General features: G+C 47.8%; 1 protein-coding gene across 1 annotated transcript in view; it reads left to right on the top strand.

Moving 5' to 3' along the window:
• The window catches only part of CEP350 (centrosomal protein 350), a 1,478,431-nt gene that overhangs the window by 1,207,594 nt on the left and 258,114 nt on the right, over window positions 1–12,723 (top strand). The window lies entirely within an intron of this gene.

Genomic DNA, 12,723 nt, shown 5'->3' with positions numbered 1-12,723 from the left:
TCAGGAACCCTCTTTTCCCACCTGTTATCGGTCTCAGTATCTTCCCTCCCAACCTCAAAGATCCCTATATGCCCCCCATTGGGGCCATATTTTCTCCCATTTTCGTGGGCATCCCCATCTCTTGTAAACAAATCTTTTCAGCTGTGCTGCACCAGTCAAGATCGGCTTTCCATTGACCCACCCTCTGGGAGTGGGCTGCTCCCCACGCCCTGGTAATATTCCTCTTGGCCACCATTGCCACCACCAATATCCAAATTCTCCGATATTTCGGCCATGTCTGCTCGCCTGTTACACATAGTATGTGCCATCTGGCATCTATGGGTATTTCCTGCCCAAGGACGTCTGACATAACTTGTATTACTTTTGACCAGTATTGTTGTATAACTGGGCACGATCACCAAGTGATCTACCCTATGTGCTGGGGCATTCCGGTCTGCAACAATCCAGACATTAATTGTTATTAGCTGTGATGCCTAGTAATATTTTTTCTGATAGATACATCTGCCAGTGGATTCCTCACCTTGTAAATATCCCTCTTGTGTCAGCAACATTCGGAAATTCTTTTCGTAGCTACGCGTGGACTTGGACGTCATAGAGACACTGCATCGCTCGTGACTCCGCTGACGTCACCAACGCCCATAATAGGCCCACGCCGGCGTGATGACATCAGTTCCCTTTTTTCCGCGTCGTCGACGCTAACGGTTTCGGGGAATCTCAGTAGCTTTCTAGTGACTTTGTTGCTATTTCCTTCGTCTTTCTGCTTCTTTGTTTCGTGACAATGTCGGCAAGGAAGACTGGCTTCAAGCCCTGCAAGGAATGCGGGAAAATGATGTCCATCACGGACCCGCACGAGGACTGCCTATGGTGCTTAAGCTCTGACCATGATGTAGATGGTTGTTCATCTTGTCGAAAGATGAACCCGAAGGCCCTGAGGGAAAGAGAAACCAAGCTCCTGGTGGCGAAGTGGAAGGCTGACAAAGGTAGGAAGTCTTCACGGTCTCGTTCGAGAAGGGCGAGGTCGAAGTCAAGATCCAGATCTCGAGAGAAGTCGACCTCGAAGTCCTCTACGGAACATGCTTCACAATCAAGAAAGAAGCATAAGAAGAGACATGAGTCCCGACGTCACTCGGGTAAGGAGTCGGACTCGAGATCGAGGTCGCCTAAGAAGGTTCGATCGAAGGTGATCCCTCCGCAGGAAACATCGAATCAGGAAGGTGGGGTTTCGCCTTCGGAGTCGCAGGTGCAGTCGCCGACTCCGGCTTCCAATCCGTCTCCGGCGCCGTCCCCGGCCCGAGAGGAAGAAGTTCCGGTGGAAGGGAAATCTGTGCCTGTGGAGGAGCCGGATTTGTTCCCACCTCAAGTCCAGCCTGAGGGTGTTCAGCCACCTTTTCCTGCCCCAGGCCAAGACCCATCAGCGTTTTTGAACGATATGTATGGCGTCTTTTCGAGGGCTTGGTACCCCTCTGGAGTACCTTCGGGTCCCATGGGTCCACTGGCCTTTAATTTGGGGGTGCCACATTCCTATGTCCCAGCTCCATTTATGCCGGCCCCGACGCCGCCATGGCAATACGCGGCTCCGCCAGATTAATCTACGCCGGTCCCGGCGTCGCCCGCTCCAAGTCGACCTTGAGTACATTCCACTGGGCCATCGGATTCGGTACCGACGTCGGTTCCGGCTCCGTTGGAGTCGATGGTGAATCCAGTGGAGAGGCGTGTTAAGGAAAGGTCCAGGAGGGAGGCACAACGCCTTTTGGAGGAGCAGAGATATGTTGACTCTCATCCTGGTGTAGAGGAAGGTGAACTATATGAAGACTGCTTTGAAGACCTAGCAGATGCTAGTGGCCTTGATTTTTACCCGGAATGGGAGTTACCATCAGGTTCTGATGCGCCTTCAAAGGACATCCAGCCTTATCATATAGTAATGAGGCGGCTGTGGGACTTCTTAATTTGACTTTGCCAACCGTTCAATCTAAGTCTAATCTTTTAACTGAGGTCCTACACTCGCCTAGTTCGGTAGTGGAACCGTTGCTTCCGTTTAATGAGGCTTTAACAGAGCCTATTATGGAGGTGTGGAAAAAGCCTCTAACTGCTCCGGCTGTTTCCCAAAGTGTGGCAAGACGATACAGGGTTGCACCAGAAGACCCTGCCTTTTTAACATCTCATCCTTCTCCTGAGAGCCTGGTCATTCAGGCAGCATGTTCAAAGACGCCTTTGAGTGCGTTTCCCCAAGTGCCTGGGGATAAGGAGGCCAAGAAGCAGGATCAGGTGGCCAAAAAGACTTTCTCCTCGGCAAGTATGGCATTGAAGTCCACTAATGCCACTTGTCTCACGCACTCATGGATTCAATGCGTTCTTTGGCTCCTAAGATCCCTAATGGAAGTAGGAATGATTTTGAGGAAGTTTTGTCTGACGCTCAAGCAGCGGCACGTCAGGTAATACAAAGCGGATTGGACACTGCTAATTCTGTGGTTCGCATCATGGGCACTGGGGTTGCCACGAGAAGATCGGCTTGGCTAAAATCATCAGACTTTTCCGCAGATGTCCAAGCGGCTTTATTGAATCTGCCATTCGATGGTGTTGGTCTCTTTGGCAAAAAGGCCGACACTGCCTTAGAGAGGTTTAAGGACAGTGGAGCTACTGCCAAATCTTTAGGTCTCCAGATCAGAGGTTCTTCGGCCAGGAAATTCAGAGGTTTTGGACGCTCTTCCTTTCGCAATTATCGACAAGGTCCGCAGCAGCAACAACAACTGCAGCAGTAGAATCCCTTGTACAGGTCTTACAGGGGAAATCAAAGAGCTCGTCCTCGTGGACGTCAGTCCTCTTCCTCCTCCACCTCCTCCACCCCCAGCCACAGAAAAGCAGCCCTAGATCCGCCATTCAGGATCATGCGGGTTCGGTGGGGGGGTCGGCTTACCCACTTTCTATGGGATTGGGAATCTGTTACATCGGATCTTTGGGTTCTCAATCTCGTAGAAAACTGGGTATGTTATGTTATGTTATGTTATGTTATGTTAAAACTATATTTCTTGAGCGCACGGCTACCCAGAACGGGTGTCCCGGCGCTTTGGCAGAGTCCTAAACACAACCAAGAAAAACCCAGAGGCAGAAACACTTGCCTTTCGGGAATTTCCTCCCAATTACCCTCCTTGCCAAGGTTTTTGCACGGAGGAACATCTGTTGCTTCTACAGGAGGAAGTGCAGACTCTATTAAGAAAGGGTGCGATAGAGGTGGTCCCAGAGCAGGAAAGGGGTCAGGGATGCTACTCCCGGTGTTTCCTGATTCACAAGAAGGATGGCAGACTTCGTCCAATCCTGGATCTCAGGATCTTGAATCTCTATCTGAAACAAGAGAAATTCAAGATGCTCACCCTTGCTCAGGTTCTTCAAGCGCTGCTGGAAGAAGACTGGATGGTGTCGCTCGACTTGCAGGATGCGTATTTTCACATCCCAATCCTGAAGTCGCACAGGAAGTATCTCCGTTTTACGGTGGGGTCGCAACATTATCAGTTTGCGGTCCTTCCTTTTGGAATTACTACTGCGCCTCGAGTCTTTACCAAGGTGATGGCGGTGGTGGTAGCTCATCTCCGAAGGTCGGGGATTCCAGTATTCCCCTATTTGGACGACTGGCTGATCAAAGCAGAGTCATCAGAGAGAGTGCTCCATCATCTGCAAGAGACCACCCAGTTGTTGTACAGGTTGGGTTTTTCGATAAATGTACCCAAGTCTCACCTGGTGCCCTCCCAGCGCATCCTGTTCATAGGTGCTGTACTGGACACAACTGTATGTCGTGCATTCCCTCCTCCTCAAAGGATTCGCGACATTCAGGAAATGATTCCTTTATTTTACAATGGAGCGGTCGTGCCAGTCCTGAAGGTCCTTCGCCTGCTCGGTCTGATGGCTTCTTGCATTCTGTTGCTCGACCATGCACGCTGGCACATGAGGGCACTCCAGTGGTGCCTCCGCAGGCAGTGGTATCAGCACAACGGGGATCTCAGGGAGTCAGTGAGGATCTCCAGAGAAGCTGCAGCGGATCTGACTTGGTGGGGCGTGGAAGGCAACCTGTCTCAGGGGAAGCCTTTTCATCTGCCTCCTCCGGTAGCCACAGTAATAACGGATGCATCCACTCTAGGGTGGGGTGCTCATCTGTGGGACCTGGAGGTCAAGGGTCTTTGGTCTAAAGAGGAGGAAAGGTTGCTTCATATCAACCTTCTGTAATTGCGGGCGATACGTTTGGCGCTCAAGGCCTTCCTCCCTTCCCTTCACAGTCGGTCATTCCAAGTCCTGACGGACAACACGACCGCGATGTGGTATATCAACAAGCAGGGAGGAGTGGGGTCGCAGTGTCTCAGCAAGTAGGCACTGCGTCTCTGGTCCTGGGTTCTGGACCATCAGATTTGTCTGATGGCAAATCATCTGGCCGGGGTTCTGAACGTTCGTGCGGACACTCTGTCGGCAGTTCACCATCCAGAGGTAGTTCACGACATCTTTCAGATGTGGGGAACTCCTTGGGTGGACCTGTTCGCCGGGATGCTCTTTTGAGTAGCCGTGCGCTATAGAAGAAAATAAATAACATAACATAACTCACGAGAATGCTCACTGCCCGTCATTTTGCAGTCTCCAGTATCCGATGCAAGGAGCCTTGGGGGACGCGTTTCAGTTGAGTTGGGGAAGACAACTCCTTTACGCGTTTCCGCCCATACCTTTGATTCCTCGGGTTCTGAGGAAGATTCGCCAAGACCGGTCCCAAGTCATATTGGTCGGCCCGGATTGGCCAAGAAGGGTGTGGTACACAGATCTTCTCCACCTCTCCTCTCACCCGCCGCTCCGTCTCCCTCTCAGGGCAGACCTCCTCTCTCAGATGGAGGGGCAGGTTCTACACCCCCACCTCCAGACATTACACCTTCATGCTTGGAGATTGAACGGGGCAACCTGAACTCCTTTTCTCTCCCACACGATGTGCTGAATGTCATTCTTTCAGCTAGACGTGACTCCACTAAGTCCATTTATTCATACAGATGGTCTTGATTTGTAACCTGGTGTGGAGAGAAATCTGTAGACCCTTTGAAAGCCCATTTATCTGATATTCTCCAGTTTGCTCTCTCTTTGGCGCAGCAAGGGCTTGCTGTTGCCACAGTCAAGGGTTATCTCTCGGCTTTGTCGGCGTTTCTATGTTTGCCGGACCAGCCGTCTCTTTTCAAATCTCCTGTAGTTTTAAGATTTTTGAAGGGTCTCACTAATAAATTCCCTCCTACTCCCTTTATTGTGCCTCAATGGGACTTAGATCTTGTCTTAACATACTTGATGGGTGCTCCCTTTGAGCCCTTACACAAGTGTCCTGTGAGGCTTTTGACTTTTAAGACAATCTTCCTGGTTGCAATTACCTTGGCAAGGAGGGTAAGTGAGCTTCAAGCTCTTAGTTCCAAGCCTCCATTCTTGACCATTCATGCTGAACGAATGGTTCTTAGGACCAGGGCTGCTTTTCTCCCTAAGGTGGTGACTCCCTTCCACCTAGGACAATCCATTACCCTCCCTACCTTTTATCCTCCACCACACCCTTCCAAGGAGGAGGTAAGGTTACACCGTCTGGACCCTAAGAGGGCGGTGAGCTTTTACCTGGACAGAACTAAAGACTGTCGTGTGGATGACCAGGTCTTCATTGGGTTTGCTGGCTGCAAAAAAGGAAGAGCGGTTCATAAAAGAACTCTTTCAAGATGGATCATCCTTTGTATAAAGATCTGCTACTCTTTGGCCGGTAAGGAACCTCCAATGGGTATAAGGGCTCATTCTACAAGAGCTAAGTCGTCAACCTCAGCTTTGTCTAGAGGTGTTCCTGTAGAGGATATTTGTAGGGCCGCAATTTGGTCCTCCCTCCACACTTTCGCGAAGCATTACTGCTTGGATACCGAGGTGAGGAGGGACGGCCACTTTGCGCGTTCTGTCTTCCAGGATTTTCTGGTATAGAAGAGTGGACTCCCTCCTCCGGGAGTGGGGACTGCTGTGGGAATCTATTCACAAGTTGAGGAATCCACTGGCAGATGTATCTATCAGAAGAACAAGTTACTTCCCTTCGGTAATGCTTTTTCTGGTAGATACAGTATCTACCTGTGGATTCCTCAATGACCCACCCGCCTCCCCGTTGTCCACTCTTCTATACCAGAGTAACTGTATTGTATTTGTTTTATGGTCAAGGTTAATGTGTTATTTCAAATGTTTTCTTACATTTGCTTCACACTGTGTGTATTAACTTGACTATTGTGTACTGTGTATACTATGTATATATATACTGTTATTGGTCCATCCGTGTGCCTCGAAGGCACGGAAGAAAGGGCGGAACTGATGTCATCATGCCGGCGTGGTGGGCCTATTATGGGCGTCGGTGACGTCAGCGGAGTCGCGAGCGATGCCGTGTCTCTAGGACGTCCAAGACCACGTCGACGCGTAGCTACGAAAAGAATTTCCGAATGTTGCTGAAGCCAGGGGGATATTCAGAAGGTGAGGAATCCACAGGCAGATACTGTATCTACCAGAAAAAGCGTTACCGAAGGTAAGTAACTTGTTCTTTAGGTCCAGACCGCAACGCCATCCTCGTATACTCCTTTCTGGAGTTTGGTCAACACTATTCTCGCACCTCCCCATCCCATAATAGTTTCCGCAATTCGTTATCCACATCACTGAAAAACGTATCAGGTACCTTATATGGGATGTTTTGGAGAACATATAATGTGTGGTAATGACATAATTTGAAGAGTACCTCTGTCCCCATCAAGGAGATCAAAAAAGTCCTCCAATGAGCGATATCCCTTTTCAGGCATTCTAGTTAGGGCTGCAAGTTTTCCTTCACAACTTTTGTTTCTGTTTTAGCAATGGTAATACCTAGGTATTTGCAGCTATCTTTAGGTTGGAGCTTTGTCTCTCCCGGGAGTGCGGGCGCTGGTCCATCCGAGAGCATGAATATGGGGACTTATCCCTATTAATTTGATACCCAGAATATCCCCTGAATAAGTGGAATATTTGTAAAAGCCTACTAATTGTAAAACGAGGCCTTGTGACATACAGTAGGACATCGTCTGTATATAAGGATATGCGTTCTTCCCACTGTCCTTCACCTATTATTCCGGACACCAACGGATCCCCTCTCACCCATGCAGCGAGCGGCTCCAACGCCAGCGCGAATAGGACGGGGGACAGTGGGCACCCCTGCCTCGTTCCTCTATGCAGGGTGAAGGATCGGGAGACAGAGCTGGTCACCTGCACCCTAGCCAGTGGATTCATATATAATAACCTGATCCAGGATAGGAACCGGGGGCCAAACCCAAATCTCTCCAGGACTGCAAACAGGTAATGCCATTCAATACTGTTGAACACCATACGTGCGCCCAATGACAGCAGTGCTGGTTGCTCCCACGAGTGGGATTTGGTCAGGTGCATCACTCCCCACAGGCATCTCAGATTTAGCCTGGTACTTCGATGTGGCATGAATCCGGACTGGTCGGGGTGTATCAGCATCGTGATCATCCCCCAAAGGCGGTTCACCAGGACTTTGGCCAGGATTTTAACTTCTATGTTTAACAAGGATATCTGCTTGCAGGTAATGAATTGTTCTGGTGACTTGCCCACCTTAGGTATTACCACAATGGTGGCTGTTCGCTGGTCTGGTGGTAGGCAACCCCTGTCTCTAAGCGGATGCACACAGTGTTTGCTTAAATACTCCTCACACACCAAAAGGGCCCTCGGTTTCATGCTTCATCATAGGGGTTTTCCCGCACCGCTGCGGGACGGGGCTTGCTACGACCTACGACTACCCGGGAGCTCTGTTCTAACAATACTATGTGTAGCGATGGGGTAATGAGAGGAAGGATCTGGTGTGAATAAAGGTAGGTGAATTAAAAAGGACCTGGCCTCATGGACTTAAAAAACATTATTAGTCCGTCAAGGCTGGATCTGTTAAAAAGGTGATGCGGATATGTCCTGCCTATAATGTGCGGATACTCCTATAAAGTCAACATGTTTCGAAGCAAAGGCTTCTTCATCAGGACTGAAAGATCCCCTCAGTACTCACCAGGCTGATAAAGCCAAGTAGGTTTGCTATATATAAAAGTGTAAAAATTAGAAAAAGTGCAGGAATTTCATGCACTTAACACGATACCTAATAGTACCTCTAATATTTTAATCTGAAAGAGAAAGTACAATTAATAGCGCTTTCCGATGCGCAAACACACGAAACCGTTAAAAGGAAAATAGATACAAAAATATAACATTTTCTCATGGTGACTGTAGTGTATTCTTAGTGCTAATAATACCGTGGTTTATCAGTGTATTGACCAGTGGAAAAACGGAGACAAACGAGACACACACGCACGGAGACTAGAGTAATTGTCAAAAGGTTAGTATGTAAATGATGTCTTCAAACAATGGTCAATACATACTATGTAATGTAGGAGATCATGCTCCATTAGCCTCTGTAACGGATAGGGAAGGGTGTCGCCCACGAATTCTGTTAAAGTTGGAAAAAGGTTTTGGTAATTGCTGGTAGATATCCGAAGCTTGCAACACAAGGGTTTCCTTAACCACTATGTCGTACTTCCATCTCGGTTGACACTGCCTCGCTCCAAATGACGCCAACACGCGGCTTCGTGGTGAGAGAGGAAACAACGGGGAGGCTCTATTTATGTTGCCATTGATTGGCCTTAGGTGGCTGCACCTGTGAAGAGACATGCCCCGACGTACCCAGAAACAAACCCCTCTGGGTTGCTAGTAATTGTTCTGGGGGCGTGCGCTAGAGCGTCATGCCCTGTTGCCATGGTGATGCGGATACATAGGCAGAAGTGAGTAAAAGACCAGTAGTGAGCCTGCAACTAGAGTGCAACAGTGCCGAACCTGCTTTGTTCACGGAAATGTAAGAGTTATGATGTTGCACAAGAGGAAGGTAGTCAGAGCCCAGTAGTGGGGCTGCAGACGGGGCATTGCAGCAGGCGGCTCTTTCAAATGCAAAGTGAGCGATATAGTAAAAGCACTGTCCCCACAGTGCAGCTGTAAAGCACCACGTAAAAAACACTCAAATGCAGAGGTATTAAGAGGAATGAATGGAGAATATGACACTCCATAGAGAAGTTAATAGAGTGTTTGTGAGGCGTGCTGAAAAAAATGGCTTGGTATTTAAGTAAACACTGTGTGCATCCATTCCAGGATGAGAAACACACTTCCCTAACACAGTCAGACCTTTTATGAACAACCCCCCTTCATGGTGGATCTCTTTGATTTGACTACAGAGCATTCGATCAGGGAGTATCTACCCAGGTGTCCGTGTACCACACTACCTCTTCACTCCCTAATCTTGTTACTTAACACCCCTGTCTCTAGCCTCATCAATCATTTTCAGGAGGTGTGGTGCCAATACACTTGATGTGCCCTTGAATAACTCAGCTGACAGGCCATTAGGCCCGGGTGCCTTCCCTGCCTGCAGATCTTGTATGGCTCCTATAATCTCTTCGGTCTTTATATCTTTCTACATGAATCTATCCTCTTCTGACAACGTGGGGAGCCGGACCTCAACTAATAGTTCTCAACAGTCCTTTTCTGTTCTGGCAGGGTTGGAGGTATAGACCCCTTCGTACTACTCTGCGAAGGTCCTCGCTATTCCCTCACCAGTGGTGTGTATTACCCCCCGGAAGTCACATATATCTACCATCCAGTTGCGTTCCTTATCCCTCTTTTCCAACCATGCGATCATTTTGTTAGCCTTATCGCCTAGATCGTATAGCCTTCATTGTGTTGTTAACACAGTGGATCTTGCGGCGTTGTCCGCAAGGTCTCTCATTTCCTGATTTTTAATGTTAAGATGATGCATGAGTGGTGGGTCAGCTTCTTCCCCTGCTAAAATTCTGGTCTCCCGCGTGGCTACTTCTCCTTCTGATGTATCCCGCTGAATCTTTTTTTCTTTTTTACATCCCCCAAGATGAGCCTGAATATGTCCCCTTATCACTGACTTAAATGCTTCCCATATGGTACATGCCGAATCCACTGACCCTTCATTTTCTTGGAAGTAGAATTGTAACCCCTCCCTAATTTGGTCAACTAGATCCTTATACTTAAAGACCCAGCGGTTTATTCTTAGTGGCAGTATGTTTGTTCTCGGTGGGCCCTGCAGGGGCACTTTCACCGGTGAATGATCCGAGATACCTCAAGGTTTGAGTCTAGTGTTTCGGAACCACCCTTCACTCCCCCTGTGTGTCAAAACATGGTCTAGGCTTCCATGAATGTTCGCAGTGGCTCTGATCCAGCGGCACACCAACAACAGATACTCCAATACCATATACTCACCTGGGCCCATAAACACACACACACACACACACGCTTAGTTGAGTAAACTGCTTGAGTCAAAGTTTTATACATTTCTTCATAGTTTTCAAAATTAGTTATTCAATACTCCTGACTAATCTTTCACTGATCAAAAAGTTATTTCCTCTGGTCGATGGACCATTAGTTGAACTAGTTGATGGTGAAAATGACATAAGTTAACTTATTCTTTACCTAATGTAAATAACTACAGAATCTGGAACGTTTTACATTTTTATCTAATTCCAAAACGCATGTGAACCATCTCAAATACACAGTGCATTCACCATCATTCGTAGGAGAGAAAATGTATTTAAATCATCAAACATATACTTTGGATTTATGCAGTGATCAGTGCTTAGAAAGGGAGAGGACAGAGAGAAAAGAACATCTGCAAATATCACAAAATGATAGTTACCACGAATGGTGTGAAGACCAACCCCCGGACCAAAGGGCTGGTAAGGGTCCCCCGGGAAAAAGCAGGCGGCAAAGACTTCAGGACAGGATAGATTACCTCTCTAGAATACAGATGACTGCGTTGCACCCCTCCCTGACATACTCTTCCTCCTCGAGATTCTTCTGCGATCTTCTTTCTAATCCTAATTAATTTAGGATATTAGGCTCTGCATTCAATTCTTCATCAGCATCTCACAGCATCTCTCCCAGCAACAGCACCTCCCGCAGCAACAGCATCCCGAATTGTGCTAGCTAACTAACTAAAGCTATCTCAATTATACCTTTTGTTCTTCATGTAACACCCATTAATGTTTCAATATCGTAAAGTACTAAATCTGATTGGTCAGGCAAGGGGGGAAAGATAATCACACCATGCTTATGTTCTTTTTTTCTGTCAGACCATTGTTCATAAACCCATCCCCTTAAGTTTTATTCATGATCTTTATTTCCCACCCTCATTCACATTTCATCTGCAACATTTGTAATAATCCAACATGTAGATCCATTCAGCTTGAACTTTTCACCGCTTGTTCTCAGGCAAAGTCATCTTGCGATCTTGGCTTTGGTTCAGATTAGTGTCATCAACCTGGGCTCACTTTCAATAGACATGCGCAGTTGTACAGTACAGTCATATGGATCAGCTTACTTTAGTTATGCAGGAGAAGCCACAATGCGCTCTAGTGATAAAGTCAGAAAGACAGATGTTACTTAAAAAAACTAAATGGTTTCACTATATACCACCCATCTATACTCTATTCCCCTTTATTTATTAATTATTTTCTCGCGTTAGCATTAGTAAAATCATTCGATTTAGTTTCAAGCAAGAAGATGCAAAACGTGCGAGTCTTCTAGACTCCATATTAGTACCTTCTGCTCATACGCAAGACTTTCCCTCCAAGCGACAGCTCGTCATACTGCATAGATGCAGTTGATGCATGCGCAATAAAGATTTCCTATTTAAAGCCATCTTAGTCCTTCGTTCATAGTACTACTATTAGTAAACACATAAGCAAGCTTCACTAACCCGTGTGTTGATGTGGTGCGCATTAGTTTTACATAAAACAGTTTTTAGGTCTCGTGCCTAGCGGTACACTTTGCAGCAGTGCTCGTGCAGCACGAGACATTTTGTGAGTGAAAAACGGAGAATGTGAGCTGACTTAGGAATCGCTCACGCTTGTGCGTTTCCTTTTGAGCTCCCCCTTTGGCCTTTGTGTGCGTCTTATTGTAAAAGACTGCACGCAATTGGACCGAGGCGCATGCATAGCTCCTCCCATGGCCTATTAGTGTCTTTTACCCGCACCAAGTGCGTAATAGACACCGTGGGAGAAACAATGATCGTGCCCAGATACAGGTGTGACGCGGGCACCACTTTGCTTGTTAGCTGAGCTTGCCTCGGGGTACATCCTGCTCACTCCTTCCACAGCACCAGCACATGCATCTGGAGTCACTGCACCGACGCCCAACTCCTACCCCCGCTGATGGATTTATGGCCCACACTTTTATGGTGATGATTGTGTGATTTATCAGTGCCCGCGAAAACAAACACGGCTTCCTGCAGGGACGTCCCGCGCTATCAGTGGCTTTTGCAAACGCGACCTATAGTGAGTGTTCTATGCGGTATGACGTCATGGCTACTTTGTACTTGGTAGGGTTGTCAAGCATGGATGTCAGCTCTCCATCTGGAAGCTGGCCCGGCGTGCACGTGGGCGTGAGAGGCTATGCTGACGTGTTTATGCCATTATCGTGGAGATGGGTACGTGGCGGTAGGAGGCAGGCCTCGTTTAAGAGGCCTCTGCAGATCGAGTGTTGTTTGCGCCGTGAGGTAAAAGCTCCCGTTTGCCATTAACGTAGACATCTCTTTAAAAGCAGCTCCGCTGGCCACACTGCGTTAAGATGTTTACCACAGCTTTAAGTGGACCTGCGTCACATGGC

Source organism: Lissotriton helveticus, chromosome 1_1 (genome assembly GCF_964261635.1).
Source record: "Lissotriton helveticus chromosome 1_1, aLisHel1.1, whole genome shotgun sequence".
Classification (NCBI taxonomy): domain Eukaryota; kingdom Metazoa; phylum Chordata; class Amphibia; order Caudata; family Salamandridae; genus Lissotriton; species Lissotriton helveticus.
The sequence above is the reverse complement of the archived record's forward strand: the minus strand, read 5'-3'. Positions and strand labels throughout refer to the sequence as shown.